This window comes from Diadema antillarum, unplaced genomic scaffold (genome assembly GCF_040938485.1).
Source record: "Diadema antillarum isolate AM-2024a unplaced genomic scaffold, OU_Dant_1.0 seq00001528_RagTag, whole genome shotgun sequence".
Lineage (NCBI taxonomy): Eukaryota > Metazoa > Echinodermata > Echinoidea > Diadematoida > Diadematidae > Diadema > Diadema antillarum.
Genome location: NW_027272260.1, coordinates 148,909 through 161,931, shown reverse-complemented (window position 1 = coordinate 161,931; position 13,023 = coordinate 148,909). Strand labels below are relative to the sequence as shown.

At 37.0% G+C, this 13,023-nt stretch overlaps 1 protein-coding gene across 2 annotated transcripts in view; it reads left to right on the top strand.

The window, feature by feature from the left end:
• LOC139710394 (uncharacterized) overlaps positions 1–13,023 on the top strand; it is a 37,658-nt gene that overhangs the window by 6,852 nt on the left and 17,783 nt on the right. The window contains exon 1 of one of the 2 annotated variants that reach the window (XM_071622310.1): positions 9,100–9,693. The exons of the other annotated variant lie outside the window; for it this stretch is intronic. The gene's annotated coding sequence lies outside the window, so the exon portion shown is untranslated. Of the gene's footprint in view, positions 1–9,099; positions 9,694–13,023 lie in introns of those variants that run through there. 2 annotated transcript variants of the gene reach the window in all.

The following is a 13,023-nucleotide window of genomic DNA, read 5'->3' as shown; positions in this document are numbered from 1 at the left end:
CTTGGAATCTGGTCCAAAACCATTTATTTTTCCTATGGGCGAGAGAGGTGAAAATATTTCACTGATTGGTAATTAGTTCCTGTGAGCGTCAGTTTGTTGTCCAGTTTACCGTGCTGGATACTGGCAGCAGTCATAGTAGCCAAGGAGGTACTGTACAATGTACATATGTCAATGCATTATTCAATCACAAAGTTGAACAATTGTGATTGAGGAGGTTAGAGGTGTTGTTTACCAGATCACCACAAGAAATCCTAAAATATGAGGAGATATTGTGCTATTTTTCTCAATAAACCACAACTGTAAACAGTTTATTCTAGAAACAAATATCATAACTTTTGCTTACATTTTGTACATTTAACAAAACTTTATACTGATTAACATTTTAACATTGGTTGTTTCCATCCCTAACTCACATTCCACAGTCTAGAACTATTTTGAAGCAATAAAGCTTAATGTTTGTTTCATCTGCAATCGGTAAATAATGCCTTGAAATAATTTTCCTCTCCCCCCTTTTTTCTTGGGGGGGGGGGGGGTAGGGGGGAATCTGTTTTTTCTCCTCTGACACCAATCGATGATGTGGCACATTTTAGTGTTAGCAGGGTGCATGGCCTACTTCTCTGTAATAATCTGCTTCATTGCAGGTATACACAATAAAATGCTGATGATATATGATGTTTGCAAGTTGATGGAGGATGTAGTACCATGACTATTATGTTTGCCCATAAAATGTGATGGGGTGTGAAGGGAGAACATCTTTCAAAGAAATACAATAGAAAACTTTGGTGGAAGCTGGACACAAAATGAGATGGTCTTTACATACAGAGGTTTCATGACGTGTACTACAAGTGTACAATGTTCTTGTACACTGTACCTCAATAGAATTGTCAGATTTTTATTACCTGTAGTTAAATTCTGTTTCTACTTCTGCCAGATAAATTGTTATAGAGCTGACTACAACACCTTGTACACATGTTAGAAATCTAATACAATGTGATATCATAAAATTGCAGAAACCAACACCAGATCTAAGAGTAAAATTTGTCTGAATTTAGGCAAACTGTGGGAAAATGATTGATCTAACCATTGGAATGCTGAAATATACATTGTTCTTTTATGTTCAGGGGTTGGTTACCCCAAGAGAAATTTTTGGAATTAAATTTTGTCATTTCGCATTGTATTTTTTCATTGGACCTTGACACAAGTCATCCTAGCAAGCTGTGAAAGTATCAATTGCCAAAGTTTGTCAACATCGTTGCCAAAGAATCGTTCATAATGCGTCCAGCCATGTGTGTGATGGCTGCTTTCTGGGTGTTTGGGTCTTAAGTCGAAGTGTCCACAAACTCTGTGTGTATAATTGCAATAATGATAATAACCTAATGTGAATGGAAAAGAATGACATTTGACGAGCCGCCCTATGCCTCATGCTGGCAACTACACGTGTATCCACACTCTGTCAGTCTTCATTTCTAGGCAATGAGAACCGGAAGAAAAGAAAAATAAAAATATTTGTGTCACATACAATGTATAATGATGAGGCACATGTCAAGGTACACTGAATGTGCTAGTTTTCAACCAGCGATATGCAAGATGTAGCAGATTTAAAGAACTTTTTCTTTTATTGTACTGTTTTCATCATTGTAATCGTGAGCATCAATGATATCATTATAATTGTACATTGCTATTGTGGTAGTCATACATGTATTCTCTCTCAAATTTCCTTTCATGCGAGCGTAGATTTTCCCCAAATTGCCATGTTTCAAACGTCATGCACATGTCGTCCTGGGCAACAATACCTTTTCCCTGTTGATATTCAATAGTCGTTTTTATAGTCACATGTTTTCATGAAATCTTGACACATGTGCATTAATCATGTCTGCAGCATACCTGGGCATCGTATGTCACTTCCTACGCTACACAATGTAGGTCTACCGTGCATTGTCAGTACAGGGTGATATGACCTTTGACCTTGATCCCATCATGCACCTCCACCCACCGACATGCAACCCTGCAATGAGATTTGGTACTGTTGGTGGTAATCGGAGAACATCTTCGGTCTCGAATGTGTCTGGATACCATGTGAGGGATAAACAAGCTACTGTTGCTTGGTTGAAGGGGGAGGGGGGGGGGGGGGGGGTGGCGGAAGGGGTAGGGGAGGGTACTGGTGTGGGAGGGGTTTATCATGGTGGTATCGGAGGGAGACTGTGTGCCAATGTATTGCATTATTTCGTGCACTGATGTGTATACATTCTGGTACTGAAACTGTGCTGTACTTTGTGACTGTTTTATGAGAATCAAGGGTCTGTTTCCCTGTAAGATTCCACAAAGCAGTTTTCCCAGATTCCCATGGAACGATGGATGTAGGTGACGTTCTGCATACATTGTAGGCCCTACACTTTGTACAATGTAGGTCTATAAGTTCGAAAGTTTTAGAACAGTACTTGCGTCTTCATTGGCACATCGTTATTGCTAGAAGTACTGATAAACCAAAAGGTGAAAATTGTATTTCTTTCACAGAAAGTTTTAAATTAGAAATTTACCACCAACACATTGCGTTGAGTCTCCTCATTTTTTCCCCCCAGAATGACCGTGAACTAATTATTTGACATATTTGTGGTTTGTATTGCATTATTCATCTTTTGAAAATGCTTCCAAAATTTTGATAAAAGTTTTGGTATGATATTAAGTTTGACCCCAAAGGCTATTTAAAGGACAAGTTCACCTTCATAAACATAAGGATTGAGAAAATGCAACAATATTAGTAGAACACATCAGTGAAAGTTTGAGGAAAATTGGACAATCGATGCAAAAGTTATGAATTTTTTAAATTTTTGTGTTGGAACCGCTGGATGAGGAGACTACTACAGCTTGTGAGTCATATGCGTACAACAGTATAAAGAAAATATAAAAGAAAATTCAACATATTTTCACTTTTTTCGCATAATAAAAGAGCAATTGACTTGCCTCTTTCTAAAGGCAGGGGGAATAATATTACCCATAACATTTATCGGTAACGAGTCAGGGGAATGTGTACTTTTTTTCAAAAGATGGAATTTTGTGAAATTCTCTTTATATTTTCCTTATATTGTTGTACGCATGTGACATCTAAGTTATTCATACACTGCAGTAGTCTTCTCATCCAGCGGGTACTGCACAAAAACTTCAAAAATTCATAACTTTTGAACGGATTGTCTGATTTTCCTCAAACTTTCAATGATGTGTTCTACTAATATTGCTACATTCTCTCAATCCTTATGTTTATGAAGGTGAACTTGTCCTTTAAAAGCTCCACTGGAGCCTGTCTGAATTATTGAGCGATGAAGTGAAATTGTAAGAACTGAGTGTTGACAGAATTTAATTAACTTTATGTACAAATGCCATTGATCTAAATAACTATACTTCAGTTGTTAATACAACACGTGGAAAGTTGTTGAAAGCAGCGGTATTTTGAGTTTATACCTGGGCATTGCTTGGTGTACATAAGAAGCTGATCTTTATTATTGTTGTTGTTGTTTTCAACAAATTCTGATAATAACACACCTTGAATGTTTTTTTTCTTTATAACATGACATATTCCTTATCAAACTTACTGTGTAGCTTTTCATCCAGGATGTTACATTGTAGAATTCATTGTACTGTAAAAGTGGATATTTTCGCGTGACTAATTTTTCGCGCTTGGACGGGTAAGAAGAGTTTCGCGTGTTTTTAATTCCGCGGAATCAAGACATCACGCACGGGAACATCTATGACAAGCAAAAATATTCATGTTCTTTTATTTTTGCACTATTGTCTGGTTGCGCGAAATGCACGAAAATTTCAACACCGCGAAACTTTACACTTTTACAGTATCCCAAGAATGCTACTTGTATGTAATTTCCAATCCGAGGAAATAGTCATTTTTTTCCCCATATTTTTTCCCCATGAGATGAAGCTACAGTACACCTTGTTAAAGCGGGGCTACTGTACTTTGCATAGAGTTTAGACTGAGAGAGAGAGAGAGAGAGAGAGAGAGAGGGAGAGAGAGAGAGAACAACAACCCAAAATCAAAACAACAGATATTTTGACTATAGATGGACTTAAAGTGCATGTTCTACCCTGTACTATAAAGCACCTTGTGTGTGTACATGTTTCTACTATTAAACACAATGTTGTAATCAGTGAATTGTGACCTCACAAAAAAAAAGTAGTTCGTAGTGCTGTGACCGTTAATACTGCGGTGAGCTGTCTGCATACCATTTGATTACTGAGTGTACACTGTGGGAAATATGTCAGGAATGCCAACCATTTTGTTTATTTTTTTCTTTTTCTTTTAATGTGGGCACAGTGGCTCATACACATTATCATAATTTTTCCACAATAGGACTCTTTGCCCCTCGTTCTTTTTATCGCAGGGTCTTATTCAGCTTTTGTCAATCTGCGATGTTCCGCGGCTGAGTGAAGATTAATGCTATCTCCGCGTGTCACCATGCTCGCAGGCAAAAAAGAAAAGAAAAGAGGAGAATACGATTGTTCTGTTCCATTTGTGCCTAGTTCGGGGATGAACACCTAACGTGGAGACGCGATTGTTCTCCGGCAGTAACGACTTGTCAGCTCGGCAGTGTAAAAGTTCACGCTGGGAGTCAATCCATGCTGTGTCTTTCATGCTGCAGAGGTGATTGGAAGGGGGACGTTACTGTATGAAAATGAAACGTGCGGGTTAATAGCGGCATCTCCATCTAGGCAAAGAAAATAGTGCATTTTGTCTCTGTGACAGGGTTAATGTCCTTTTGTGGAGAATACAGACCTACAACATACCACGACTGATTCCTTGAGTGAAGTGATAAATAGAATCATGGAGTTGTAAGGAAGGTAAGATCAAATTTACAAATTGCCTAGAGTTATAAATATGTTGTGTGATGGTTGTGATAAGGGTTGGAGATTATCACTAGTTTGATTTTGTTTTCTTTCTACTTCTATGTTGGGATCTTTTAGTTTTTTTTGTTTTCCTTTTTACTTTTGTGTTGGGTTCTTTAAGTTTTTTGAAACTTTAGGATATTATAAAGCAACTTTCACCATTGTTAGTACTCCAGTTTTGATACTGTCTATTGTGTGAAAGAAAAGTGGTGTATTTTGGATGAAACCATACGAACAAAGTACAAAAAAGGGTTTTTTTTATTTATTTTTTACTTGAGAGGACAAATATATGTTTCTACTGAAAAAAGGTAGAAGAAAAGGTCTGTTTCTACTGTCTTAAAATACTTTCTAACAATCACAACATGGAAATGTTGACAAATGATGTATTTTGTAGTCTAGATTTCTCACTGGACGTCTGCCTTTCTTCAATATGCCCCAAACCCATACATGACCACGCGTAGAGTATAACATATTTGTCATAATGTTTTGTTGAAATTAATCATATGATTGCAAGTGCAGTCATATTGTTTTGTTAACACTATTTTTTCTTTTTCTGTTTATTTGTTTTACATGCATGAGTACATTTTTTATGAAGTATCACATACACTGTACATGCAATGTCCTGAAACAAAAGCTGAGAAGTTCCCTGTCAATCATTGTCGAACTCAGGCCAAACTTGTGGTGCATTGCGCAACAATAGTGCCTTGAGATTACTCCCACCATCACATTTGTATTAAAGGACAAGTTCACCTTCATAAACATAAGGATTGAGAAAATGCAACAATATTAGTAGAACACATCAGTGAAAGTTTGAGGAAAATTGGACAATCGATGCAAAAGTTATGAATTTTTTTTAATTTTTGTGTTGGAACCGCTGGATGGGGAGACTACTACAGCTTGTGAGTCATATGCGTACAACAATATAAAGAAAATGTAAAAGAAATTCAACATATTTTCACTTTTTTAGCATAATAAAAGAGCACTTGACTTGCCTCTTTCTAAAGGCAGGGGGAATAATATTACCCATAACATTTGTCGGTAACGAGTCAGGGGAATGTGTACTTTTTTCAAAAGATGGAATTTTGTGAAATTCCCTTTATATTTTCCTTATATTGTTGTACGCATGTGACATCTAAGTTATTCATACACTGCAGTAGTCTTCTCATCCAGCGGGTACTGCACAAAAACTTCAAAAATTCATAACTTTTGAACGGATTGTCTGATTTTCCTCAAACTTTCAATGATGTGTTCTACTAATATTGCTACATTCTCTCAATCCTTATGTTTATGAAGGTGAACTTGTCCTTTAACTTCTTGCCGTGGTAGGCCATGAGCAAACAATAATGGGTCCGCTTGTGCTATGGAGTTGTCGGCACGTACAATTCTTTCTATACCCCTACGATTTCGTCGTTTGTAAAAGAACTCACTCCGCTTGGAAGCCAGATCGCATTCCAGAGGGAAATGAACTGTAATGGAGTGTGACACAAAGCTTTTGTATAAAGTGAAACACAGAAAAATAACAGCAACAAGTACCTCAATTGTTGGGTATTAATCACCAATGCAAATGATGTTATCTTGAAAACACAGTTTGCGTTGTCCACATACATAACAGGTAGACCAGTGTTGAAGAGGTTATTGAGATTAGACTTGTGAATCGGACATGCATACTTCTTGGGGGGGGGGGGGATCGGCAAAGGTGCTGTATAGTGAAAAGGGAAAGGAAGAAAACAGTCTTTAATGTGACAGGATCTGTGTGGAATTTCTGATACATTAAGCTGATTATGTTGTGGTCGTTCTTTGTGGGAAGTGTCCCTGTGTTGTAATTTTGGTGATTTAGGTGACCCCATTCTACACGTATATCACTGATATTTTGATAGCAATGCATATAAATGTAATAGGCGTAGGATTATAGTGATACTGATGTGAGATCACACTTGTAGTACACATGTGTAGATAGCTATAATATGTGGATGGGAAGATACAGTAGAAACATGCAATGTAGATGCATACACAGTATTCATGTGTTTTTATTCTAGATGTCTCTATATGAATGGTAAATGAATATATTGATTGACAATCAACTGAAAGGTAGAAAGTAGGCCTATTAAAAAGAGGTAGATTTAGTAGATCTATATAGACACATGTAGGCTTAGTACCCTGAGTGTAGACATAGGAGAAAGTTCTAGTAAGAATGACAGATCTTTGTTCTGAAAAATGATACAAACAGGCACTGAACATTCAAATCTGCTAATTTATTGTAATAAAGTCTGATGTACTATAGTCAATTCTACATCAGACATGGCATTCTGATGGCCAACTTTAAAACTTTCCCTAATTCTGGAGGAGACTTCTTGGAAACTTCCATATCCCATCTCTTGATACGTTATAAGATATTGTAATGGAGAATATAGAAATCTCCCTGATGTACACTTTGTATGAATTGGTTTGTCCATTGAATGATATTTGTGGTGTATAAGGGAGTTCACGGTTGTGATTTGCACATGTGCAGAACAAAGGTCAAATGAGAATGTATGTGTATTTGCCACTGACTTTAAAGCGTATAAGTCTCGAGCAACTATGAGAATCTGAATTATGTCAGTACAATGTATGTGTGTCAGACTAAATTGGAACATACAGGTGTTAAAGTCATTCATCAACACTGTTTAATAGCAAAATCTCTCCTTGCACTTTCTCAGCATTGATTTAATACAAGATGACATGCTTCAAGAAGGAATTCTTGATCACAACACTACAAGGTATGTATTTCAAAGTCTGTGGTGTAGGGGTCAAGTGAGACATGCACTAACCATGAACTCCCTTATTATTGAAGTTCATCCCTGACTGCTCCTTGGGCTGGAGTCGTCCTGATTTTGAAGGGTGAGGATGTGGAAGCCCTGCATTGTATGCATTCCAAAGTGTACATTCCAAAGTGTACAGTGGGTTTAAAAAAAAACCACATCCACTACACAGAGGCATTTATACTCCCGTTTGTCAGGGCAAATGAGTCACTACAGTATGCAGTGACACCTCTCTTTTTTGTGCATATGCATTTTTTTTTCCTTTTGGGTGTCCTCCTTAAACAATCCTGGCCGTTATATGGAAAGAAAGAAAGCGGAACAATTCAACAACCCCAGCTCCCCTTGAGTGGATTTGCATTATCTGCGTAGCTGCGCTGCGAGCCCAGTGTTTGGCCGGAGGGTCTGGTTCCCCTCTCTGTCCGAATGCTGAATGGGACTTTGGCGCAGACAAGGCTAGGGGGCTCTCACTTTTGGGGGCAGTAATTCACACTCTGTAATCCGCATGCCACTGAGGGCATACTCTTCAAATGTCTAGTCTCGTATTTTCTGGCCTTACGTTGTATTACCTTTTTGTTTTTTCCCTCCAAACTTTGTCTGGTGAGAATACACACAATATTCAACTATTTACTATCAAAAAAGAATTAAAATTAAGATAAAACAAAGAAAGTGAAAAGTACATGTAAGAAACATACTACACGATTGCACTTGTTTTTATTTTACCTTTTTTTTTTTGGGGGGGGGGTGAGGGATACAATGTACCACTTTCTTTGCAAGATTAAAGAGCAAGGTATGGGTAAACAGACACACTTATAAATGACAAGACAGTGCCTTACAATAATGATAGTTTGTTCATTATGACACCAGTTTGGTTTAAATAGGGGTCTACAAGTGTTTCATCATGTACAGTTTGATAACTAATTCATTGTTTTGATATTTTGTTAAGTTTGAAGAAACAAACTCAAGTAACATGCAATATTAGATCATATAGAGCAGCTACACGTATGAGCTCATAGGGAGAACTAGGATTAAAAAAGTTACAGCAAGATATTGTGAAAACACAATTTATTCACTCATTTGATGGCACCAATTGTCAAATTCTATCTTCAAATAAAATTTCTTTCACAAAATTTTTGTTTAGTATGAAAAGTCGGCACTTTCGAGGCAAAGCAGCATGGAATCTCCCTCTTCTTTTCAAACATTCTCTTTTCTTCTGAGGAGATGCTTGTAGAGATACATGTATAGTTACCTTGGCTTTTGCTCTCTGCCCATTGGACCAGAGGGGCATTGGACCAGAGGTGTTAAAGATTTTTTGCTTTTCTTTCTTTATGATGCTCTCAGAGCATTGGTCGCTGGTTTTGTGTTTACACATTCACATTAACCTGTTGAGGACAGACTGATTTGCTACAACACCTGCCCGAGTTTACTCGAGACTCGTCCTCAATGGGTGATAGTTTCCATTGACTGTGTGGCATCATGACCCAAAGAAGCACAGGGTCTGTGTAGCGAGACTAGCGGCACACAATAGCAACAAAAGGATGAGAGCAAATCGGTCTTGAATTAGTTTTTTCAAGAGGGGAAGAGAAAACATTGAAGAGTTGACTTAAATCTCTGCTAGTTATTTTCACAAGTTAGCAAAGGGTTTGGACACGACTGAAAAGGCGCCTTCGTCGCATGCCCTAGACGTTGATAGGGAGGCACCGCACCGGGCTACCTGCTTCGCTCGATTAGGTGAAATTGATGTGTCACGATATTACTCAGGCCTTTATATTATTGATTTGTCTCGCAGTCTGCGGGTTTTGGGGTCTTTTTTCTGAGTGTGTGGCATGACAAGTGCTTTGTGCACTGTGGCCATTAATGAATGGAGGTGCCTTTTAATGGCCGGCAATAGGTCTATTGATCTCGGAGACCTATCGTATACACATGATATGCAGGTATAGTGAGACGGCCCACGATGCACCGCAGATTTGAAGAACAGCATGGTCTTGATTACTTTATTGAATACTTTGTGAGTTATGCATTGCTTTTGTCTTGAACTTTTTTTTTCAAAACTTGGAATAATACATTGTATGTCTTCAGTTTTATTAGACCTGCCAAGTTTTTGTGATTTTGCCAGATTGTCTCTGAAAGTATGAATATATCTTGTCATGCTCTTTGATACTACAGAATGCCAAACTCTGTCTGATTTTAACTCTTTATGTGCCAAGTTTGCACACCTGACTCAGTCGAGTTTCACATGTTTTTAATTCCGCGGAATCAAGACTTCAACTACTGGAACACATGGCAAGCAAAAATATTTGCGTGCCTTTATTTTTGTGCTAGCTTCTGGTTGTGAGAAATGTGCGAAAACTTTAACACCGTGAAAATTTCCACTTTCACAGTACGTACGTTATATGCATTCATACTCCTGTCCCCATTACACTGCTTGCAGGCATAGTGTTAAAAGGTACAGGGCATTGTTTTTAACCCATTGGCTGTTGGAACCAAAAGATGAGGTAACTGCTAATTAGTACATCTTGTAAAGACCATGGTCATCACATGAGCTGGTTGGTAACAGGTTAGTTTAAAACATTTGTACGAGCTGAAATTTTCGCGGTGGTGTTATTTTCACGAATTTCGCGAATCGCCCTTGAACCGCGAAAATAACAACACGCGAAAATAACAATGCGCGAATAACTAAGTTCAGTTAGAGCCTCGCAACCGCTAAATTAACAACACGCGAAAATGTTCTCCAAGTAGCAATTCGCGAAAATATCTGTACGCGAAAATTTCAGCTCGTACAGTATTGACCGACCGGTGCCATCTTGAGTGCACAGAGTTTCTGCCTACAAAAGTAGACCGATTACATGAAATAGTGTATTACTACATGATGTGTGACTTTGCACATGGGAGGACCGCCGTAAGGGCGTACTCAAATACCTGTACACTGTACACTGTAGTTTGCTCTGTAGTCGAAGAAGGGTGTTGTTCTCTGGATGTTCAAACAGTTTTGTGGTGATAAGACCGAGTTGATATTTGCCCTTGGTGACGAAACACAAGAGTTTAAATAATCAAAGACTCCGTATTATACTCATAGAGGGTACACTCAGGGCATCAGTAGAAGATGAGTCATTTTTTTTTTTCAAGTTTAAGTCTGTCATTATTCAATACAACATAACCCCTTCCCCCCACGATTGCAATGTGCTGATGTGAATTATTAACAGCAGCATGTATAGCATTTTGCCTTTAATGATGAAAAGATTATCAACTCTGCAGACTTTGTATACGGCCATTTTTACAATCAGTGGTGTAAAATGCAGTATTGGCACTAATTGGTGTATAACTTTCTTATACACTGACAGATATGCATTATTTTTTCTCATAAACTTACCACCCACAGTGTCTACCTTGGGTACCTTAATGAACTTTCCTCTCTTTTTCTTTCAGATGTGGCAGGCACTTACATGCTTGAAATCCAACACTTTTGGTGTACTCACTCTGACATAGTATTTTTGTCAGAGCTAGCATATTAAATTGTTTATTCCTTTTCATTATTTTTGTTGCTGTTGTGATAGACAGGTATCCAACTTTAAGAACTATTATGTTTACCAGGTTCTGCTTTGTCTTCTTTAAATACTGAAATTGTCCAAACTTTATGTTTCGGAGGTGACATTTTCCGTTAACAATTAACCCCTCTTTTGAGTTAGCTCTTGTTCACAATTATAAAATTCAACTTTGCTAATTTCCATCAAAACAGAATAGTAATCAATCTGACTTAACTTTGATCCAAAGATTATTTAATTCAAATAACTTATCATTATGTGGTGAGCGTTTATAAATTTATGTAACTTTTCCGTTAACATTTCTGTCACCTCCGAGACAACAGATTTATGTATTTAATTTTTTTATTCTTGACATCAGTTATACATTACATTTGCAAAAATGTAACATAACCCCTCACATTATCTCTGAAGGAAGGTAGTAGAAATATAGCCTGTTGTTTTCATTTCGGAGCAATTTACAATTTTCCGTTAACACTTGTCACCTCCGAAACACTTGTCACCTCCGAAACAACAGGCATATTATATTTGATAATTTCTCGAAGACAAAGCAATTTTGTTTGATTCTGTCCAATTGACAGGAATCTCTTTTGGATGACAATAGTAATATGGCAACAGGAAGTGAGAATTTTCTAGGGATTAATAAAAGATTCAATAAAAACTAAAAATTACTGTTTCGGAGGTGACAAAACACTGTTAACAAGATTTTTTGTTCATTTCTGTTGAAGAGAAATCATATCATGTACACCAATGGTTTCATTTATTTTAGTAACATAAGTCTCAAAGTGGAGAAATCAACTACCACACTCTCACTCTTTTTTTTTATTACTAGACTGTACGTTTTAGGGCAAATTTACATTTTTTCACTTTTTTTAACAATGAGAATGCACAAAATACACCCATCTGTTGTATATATAATATTTTAATCAAGATCATTTCTCCTGCTTTAGTTAAGTAAACATATAGATGCTTTCATCGTAGAAGCTTGATTTCCAACAAGCAATTTAGTTGTGAAGATTTACCAATCACAGCTTTCCATGTAGGTTGCTTTTTCCTGTGTTTCGGAGGTGACATTGTCTGTTAACACCATATTGTTATGTGATAGTGAAAGGCAAGACTTCAGTTCCTTTTCACTATCTATTACTATTTTCTAATACATTTAACATCTACAAAATCATCACAACAGAAGTGACTTTTGTATACATAGCTCACCAGAATTCCCTTGATACCAAGGTAATACATGTGGCAGTTCATGCATGCCCTAGTCCACAATCTTTTAAAAAAAAGAATGTTTAAAAAAAAAATCATCAAATGATCAAACTCCACAAAAAGGCCACATGCCTATAGCTGGTGCACAACTTGTTCTTGAATTCATAGTTGTTGTTTTTCCATGTGCAATGTGGTAATCATAAACAAAATTATGTGATTTTTTGTTAATATGACAATTATTACATTTTCCAAGTTGAACCAACTGTTTATGACATTGTATTTTTTAAGATTATTGAAGTTATGTGACAACTAAAGTGAACAGAGGAACAAGTCCCAAGGACTGGAAAGGGAAAGATAAAAAAACAACATTTGTAGTTCTATTTCAGTACTTTTGATGAGGTGTTTACCTTGTTTTGTTATTATGTTTTATCTTAGAATTTGGCTTTAAGTACTGGAATTTTAAGGAAAAAATGGTTTCTTAAAGGACAAGTCCACTTTCATATACATGTGGATTGAGTGAATGCAAATGTTCAACAGTAAAACATATCATTGAAAGTTTGGGGGAAATTGGACAATCCATTCAAAAGTTT